This window comes from Aptenodytes forsteri, unplaced genomic scaffold (genome assembly GCF_000699145.1).
Source record: "Aptenodytes forsteri isolate BGI_AS27 unplaced genomic scaffold, ASM69914v1 Scaffold10, whole genome shotgun sequence".
Taxonomy (NCBI): domain Eukaryota; kingdom Metazoa; phylum Chordata; class Aves; order Sphenisciformes; family Spheniscidae; genus Aptenodytes; species Aptenodytes forsteri.
In genome coordinates, this window is record NW_008794117.1 from 1,291,826 (window position 1) to 1,299,231 (window position 7,406).

Here is a 7,406-nt window from a genome sequence, read left to right on the forward strand (position 1 = left end):
CACCGGTGCTGGCCAGGCCGGCGTGCCCGCCCTGAGGAAACCGCCCAGCCCCGTCCTCCCTCGCTTCGCAAGGAGTTCGCCCGCGGCCGCCGCCGGCCCGGTGCAGGCTGCCCGCCGCCTGGGCGTTACTCACCGCGCTACCTCAGGGCCGCTCAGGACGGAGAGTGTGATGTGAATTACTGGAACCGTGCAGCCATTAGGAGCCAAGAACATTACTAGCGTATAATTGCTGCGCTACTGTCTTGAGACCCAAGACCCATCACCTGCTCCTCCTAAGAAGAACAAGCGATCAACTGAGATAAGGAAACTTTCCGCAAAATTTGCTGAGGGAGCCATATCTAAGTGAAACACAAGTTGCTGATGCCCGATAACTTTGCAGAAGTTGATGACAAAAACATCTGGATTAACAGATAAGCTACAAGGATGCTGATGGATGCTGCTGCTGCAAGACCTACAAAAATACAGTTGCTTTGCTGTACCGCATAATGATTGGATAATTAGAAATACGCATTAGTAGGTAATTAGGTGATTCATATCATACCCTTGTATAAAACCACTAAAGAAAAATCGCAGGGGTGTGCCCAGTTTGGCTGGGGCACCTCATGCGCATGAATAAATACCTTTGTAATTCCGTAGTTTGTGTCCTAGCCTCTCTCCCCAGTCAGCGGCACGGGCCAGCTGTGAATTTGTAACAAGAGTGCAATGGAAGTATGCTTTGGCTCCTCTCCCTTTGAATGGGTTGCCCTGCCCTGGGCTAGAGTTTCCACCTCTAGCGTTGTGTCCTGGTTTGTAATCTTGGTGCTTCCCGCTGCGGCAGGGCAGGTTACAAGGGGCAGTGCCAGCCGGTCGGCGGCGTCTGGGGTGTGCAGGTACCCAGGCCTGCCCGCTCCTGCGCAGCGGTGGGAAGGACGGTGCCTGAGGGGAAAAGGAGCTCTCCAGACCTCGTGGTGGTTCACAGGCAGATTGAGGTCAGCGGCTTTGGAGAATACCACGGCTTAACGGTGGGTTAGGATAGGGCAGTGGAGGCCGGGTTTGAAGAGCTAAGGTCTTCCTTGGGGAAAGACTAATCCAAGGAGTTGGGTATTTCCCCATCTCCCCTTCAGTTTCAGGTGAACAGTTAACACAGGGAAGTATTTTGAAGAAAACAAGGCTCACCAACAGAGACTCAGAGTTTAAAGAAAAAGAACTCGGTTATGTATTAATAACCAAAATCGATTGATTAGATAGAAAAGCTGAAGGCACGTACTTGGTCTCTTTCAGTAATATGAAACTGTTATAAAGAAACATACCGAATTCTAGCTGTGCCTAATTTATTTGATGGCACTGGTATGTATATCACACAGCAGCCAGCATCTAGGTGTCCATATGCTTCAAGCACTACATACATATATATAAAAAAAATTATATATATGGACAAAAGAAGACACTTTTCTTTCTATCCTTTGGTGAACTGATTGCTCATGCAGACCTGGTGTGGGATTTTTTAATTGTTAACCTCATAGTGTCTCAGTCCATCTTAGATGCTGTTACAATTCCATATCAAAGGGTTTTTTTTTCCCTTGGCATCATGTTCCATATTCCATTATACCTGGAACTCGATGGGGTTTTGTCCTTGTCTTCAAGATACGGCAGCTAAGATGCTGACTCTTCATGTTTCCTGATTGTCTCCTCAGTGCTAATAATCACTTCATCTGAGAAAAATCAGTACCTCTATTCCCTGCTGCCTGTCATTTCTTGAACATCTTTCCTGTAACTACTAAGCTGCTTTTTCTTTCAATAGCAAAAATAAATGTTGAAAGTATTTTAATAGGAAATACTGTTGAAAAGAGTTCTAAAGTTTTTTTTAACCTGAAACATAGAAATAACTTACGCAGTTATACATATTTGAACTGTCAGTGAATGTGCCTGAAATGATTACATTAACTATGTTGTCCTAGATCTGTAAACTGCATCCTGCCTCATGCTTCCTAGTATAAGCCATCTCGCCAACTGCTCGGGGTCGGTTAGTAAGACCTCAGTTTATGAATACTTACTTTTACAAGTGCAGCTTTACTGGGGGAGGCAGTTTAGTGATTCTCATGATACAAAACTCTGGGAAAATGAGACTGCTTAATGTGAAAAAATTCAAAGAATTTATTTGCTAAAGAGGACATTTAGCAAATGGACTTTCTCAGGTCCTTACAGGCTTTTACAGGACCTGGAATTTAAAAATAATCTTAAAATAAAATTTCGTGGGGCATTACCGTTTACACATTACATTATACATATACATTTATACATATACATTGTTCACTTATTCTTTCCTCCTCATACACATGAACTTACCTCCTTATGTTTTAAGACATACTGAGAAAAATCTTATTGCCCCTCACCTAGTATTTACAGTGCTGACTCCTGATTAACTCAGGTTGTATTTTCTTTTCCATTCTACCATTTGACTGTGTGACCTTGGGCAAACCACTTTGTCCTTTTGGCTCTTCAGACTCGTTCGCCCTCGGGGCTACAGGTTATTTCTTACTACAGTTATATTTAGGAGAATATCTGCAATTACTGTTTACACAGCTATTATAATAAAACAATTTTTTACTATTTCTAAATAGGAGATGGAGCGAAACAGAAAAAAAGTGAGTGTAGGTAACACTTTGAGATTAAAAATCTTTTTGGCAGTGAGTCAAACTTCACTGATTTAAACCTGGAACCGTTGACATTTGCCTGCGATTTTTTTTTTATGTGAAAGGAACTCTGATTTTTTTAAAGAGTACTTAGAGAGGTTTAAAGACTTAGCATTATTTTAAATATAGAAACAAGATGATAGAAAAGTGAATTAAGAAAAAAATCCCACACAGGGAAAACTCACAAATACCCTGTAGTCCAGTTGATCCTCTATTAGAAAAAATAATATAAGACGGGAGTTCCATCGGAAGGGATGGTGAAGCCTTGTTGTAAAGGGACATAAACATCTGGCAATACACCTGGTCTCTACACATATTTATAAATCACCTCAGGCATCCCAAGGTACCGTAGAGAATACAGACGAAAATTGAACTAAGAACATTCATAAGCCAAAGAAAATAAAAATGGTCTCGATTTAGGGTGGAAAGAATGAGTCTCATTTACGGCACAAACACAGTTTGGAAAGGCATGATGCAATTTTGCACTTCTTGCACCTTTGCACCTGCTGACTTTCATTTATATCCTCCAGGCAACAAGCAAGCCTGAAGGCCTTTGGCTCATAACCAGTGCTGACGTTGCAAAGTGGTGCTACAGGAGCGCCTGCAGCTCTAGTAGAGCCTCCCCGCTCGCCTCTGCTCTGGGAATGTCGAGGTTTCCTGGCGTCTCTTCTAAAACGGTTTGTGTGGTGAATCTCCCAGTATTGTTTGCTGCTGCTCAAGATTGATTAATACGTAGTGAGCTGCTTTGCAGATGCCAGCTTTGCCTGCAAGCCTCAAAATGGCTTTGTTGCATTTGTTTCTGGAGCTCGAGTGGTGCTATATGCTCTTGGAAACTCTTCTTGAGGACAGCCCAGCAGAAGAGCCTGAGCTGACAAAGGTCAGAGGTGCCTGTACGATATTCCGGTCCAGAGCCATAGATTTAGATGTTAACACAGCTATACCGTGGAACCAGCTGCAGATTTGGCCCTTAATACTTCTTATACCTGCTATAACACAATTTTCTACATTTTCTTCAAATCGTAGAGCAGTGCTGTGCTAATTACCATACATGCCACCCATTTTCTTCTCCATGGAAAAAAAGAAATCGACAGTGAAAACTGCTCATCTGTAGTCAAATATCCTGGGTTTATGCTCTACAGGTTATTTTGGACCAGATACCAGCACCCAGAAGCATTACTACTGTTCTCATTGATAGGACAATGGAAAGCGGGTACCCCCTTGGTAAATTAAAACTCTCCCAGAATGCTATGACTAATAGGACTGGAGGGACAGCAGCAAATATCTCCAGGGTTGTGTATCCCAGAGAAGTGAAAATTAGGACTTGTGATCATGGCACTCTTGATTTTTTTTTTTAATTTTTGATACTTTTTTTTTAATGGTAGTGAAACTTACTTAATGGCAGTCTGGTTTTCAGAAAAATTAAAAGTTAAATAGTTTCTGGAGCTGCCATCACACTTGAGGTTCAGCTGATGTCACCATGGAACTGAGTTTTCTCTCCGGGGAACCAGTGTTGGGTAAGTGCCAAGATAATATAATACAGCCTTTGCATGAATTGGCTAAATGTGCATCTTATTGTGCCAAGAGTCTGACTGGATCAGTAATTCTTATCAGCCCTAGCTCTGCTGGGTAAGCCACCAGGCTGTGCTCAGCTAAGAGCTTTACTTAGCATGTGGGGCAAAAATTTCTCTCTCCTCTCAAATACTATCACGTAAAGGAGAAGGAGCACCATGCACCGAGGTTTATCTCCGAGGTGGCTGCTAGCGTTCACGCTGCAAGCTGAGGACAGGCGCCACTGATACACTTTCTCTAGGTCCAGCTGTCCTTTTCTGGAGCATAGATTTCTCTAGCTTTAAGCCACAGCTTCTGCTTCACACAGGGAAAATTACCGAGATCAGTGACTTCTTTGTTATGTCCCAAAACAATTTCAAGGCTCTGCGTAAAAATTTGATCGTAAAGAATGGAATTGGCCTCGTGGGTGGAGATGTGAACTGGAATTCATTTGGATTTGTTTGTTCAGTATTAATGACATGCACACCATCACTGGAACCAGAATAGAAATGTTTTCTCTCCAAAGACGGCTTGTTTTGGATACAAAGGAATTGGCTTCACATTTCTAGCCTAGGAACACCTGGCTGCTGGAGTCCAGGCTCCCACAACACTGGCCAGCCACGAACAGATGCTTAGTCCAGGACAGACATTCGCCATGTGCCACCGCATGCTTGAGAGAACACACAAGCCCAAACATATATAACAAATGCAAAACCTAGCGTTCAAATAGACAAGAAACACAAATCACGATGCACCAAAAGGAGGGGAGCGGGAGTGGTTGTTAATTTGTGCCCCGGGCCCCTGCAGCGGCAGAGAGGTACTGGGTGGGATTGCTCAGAAGGTATCTAGATATCTTCCTTCCACAAAACCTTCTGTGGTTCCTGCTGGGGTCGCATAGGTGCGACTGGGTATTGTAGTCGGAGTAATTCTGAGAAAGCTTAAAGGTGTGAAGCCTTTTCAACTAGTGTGGTGGCCAACACCAAGTTCTGTAGGATTGCCTTGTTCAGAAGTTAATAAATAAAATGCCAACTTAGTTTTACCAAACCATTTGCTTGATTTGTCTCTCTTTATACGCTGTGTGTGGGTGTACGCATCCATGTACATTTGGGGGGTGCCCCTTCTACAAGGACATGCTGCAGAAACAAAATATGTAATAGCCGCTACACTATTATTTCACTATATTTAAAGCAGACCTGAAAAATACAATATTTAACCAAAACCCAATTAAATTGTCTTATGCTTTTTCTGTAATTTCTTTCCTATCATTACAGATTACAAAGACATTTATGCCTAAACAGAAGCTGTCTTCTTCCAATCAGCCTGCTCTTTCTGCTCAGTTCATTCACTAAATCATTTAATCACCCAAGGCCATATGTTACAATCTTGTGTAAAACGGGTGGAAGAGAAAAAAAAAAATGCAAAAATCTCTGCACAGGAGTGGGTGTCAGCATCCAGCATAGCTCCCACTAGGAAGCACAAAATATAACATGTTATCACCAGTGAATGTGACTACGAAAATAAACCGAGACAGACAAAAGAAAAAGACAAGGCATTGCAAAGGTGAAGGAGACGGTCCTCTAATCTCAATTCTGGGTGGAAGAGTTACGGACTAAATGTTACGTGTTAGTCCACGTGCTCATATTCTCAATATTCTGCCGTTAATATAGTTGCTGTGCTGCTGTAATTAGCTTGAAAGCACATTAACTCATGCTTACGGTCCCGTTTTTTACATTGCATGAATAAGACCCTGTCCCCGACTTGGTTCCCTCTTGGCTCTTCTTTTTCTCTCTCTCCATGTACTGGCGCACATTTTGTCCCAGGTATTTCTGTGCGGAGTCATATGCTTTTACCACTCGGCTTCAGCTGCTGTTCCCTGTCACGATTACTTCGCATGGTTCTCTCTTGGCACGTTTGCTGGGTGACAGACCCTTGGGAAACACATGGCTCGGAGCAAATCATGGGGTGTGTGCTCCCGTCAGGGAACGAGGAGGCTTGAGGGAAGTTAGAGGTGGAAAATCTATTATTTTTAAAGCAAGGGGACTTTCCAGTTTTATGAAAGGACCCGTAATCCACCCTTTCTTCATACCTTCAGGAAGCTGTTGTGTGTTTTCTTGCCAGTGAGCTTGTGACAGTGCTGCAGTTGGAGATGGGAGAGCAGCTGACCAAGGGGTCTCCACCACCGAGAAGCCACTGCTGCTCTCTGCTCACAGAGGCTCCCAAGACAGGGGCATAACACTACAGACTGCAAAAAAATCCCTCCTCTAAAACTGCACATGCCGGTTTATCCTAAGACTATGAAAGCATAAAAGATTATATTTTCATTTGCATGGTTTGCTGGTTTTTATTTGGCAGCTACAATAACAACAGGCTACAGTGAGCCCATAAAACAAAGTGAGAACAGCAGCTCATTTTTGTGGCAGAATGTAATGGCTATGGCTAAAGGGCTTACATAATTCATCTTAAACCCTTATGCCTCTATTTACTGATGTTTAAATGAAAATTAAACTCTTAGAGCCATAAGGAGGCTTCTGGTATCTGAAACAGGATTTTGATACCGATATTTTTATCCGACACTACCAGCTGAAAGCTCCCGTCCGTGGCGCTGGGAGGGGAGAGGGGAAGCATTTCGCTGGGAAGCACCGCGGCTGGGCAGGGCTGGGTCTCCCCTCCCCTGCCTGCTGCTCAGGGTAGCACCAAAGCCCTTGGAGAACCATAAATGATAGTAGAGGGGTTGACTGGCCGTACCTGGGAGTCTGAACTGAGAGGTTGCAACCGTAAGCTGTGTTTCCGTGATGGGAGGATGGTCACTGAGGTGACCGGCAGGAGAGCATTTACCACTTTGGCAAACTGAGAAGGTGAGGTAAAGCTGAGGCATCTGGTTTCCTCAAAGGCAGCTTATGGCAAGAACAGCATCTCTGTGATTACTCTTCCTAATATACAAGAAGACAAAAGATTCAGCTAACCATACTGTTAGGGCAGAGAAAGGATTTTTATTTCCCAGAGGCTTTTAGAAGGTTATTTTGTTTGTTTCTCAGATTTTTCTGTGATGTATCATTTCCCCCCCCCCCTCTATTCTCCAGAAGATAGAGCAGACTCAGGAAGTGAATTGCTGCTTAGGGAAGTGTCCTGCCTCCAAGCTGACTTATATAGTAGGACATATGGCATAAGTTATATTTGGACAGATGT

General features: G+C 43.5%; 1 protein-coding gene across 1 annotated transcript in view; it reads right to left on the reverse strand.

Annotated features, from left to right (window-relative positions):
• Positions 1-625, reverse strand: part of ZBTB18 (zinc finger and BTB domain containing 18) — a 9,189-nt gene extending 8,564 nt beyond the window's left edge. Inside the window, exon 1 of the mRNA XM_009276048.2 lies at positions 134-625. The gene's annotated coding sequence lies outside the window, so the exon portion shown is untranslated. The remainder of the gene's footprint in view (positions 1-133) is intronic.
• Positions 626-7,406: the final 6,781 nt, after the last annotated feature.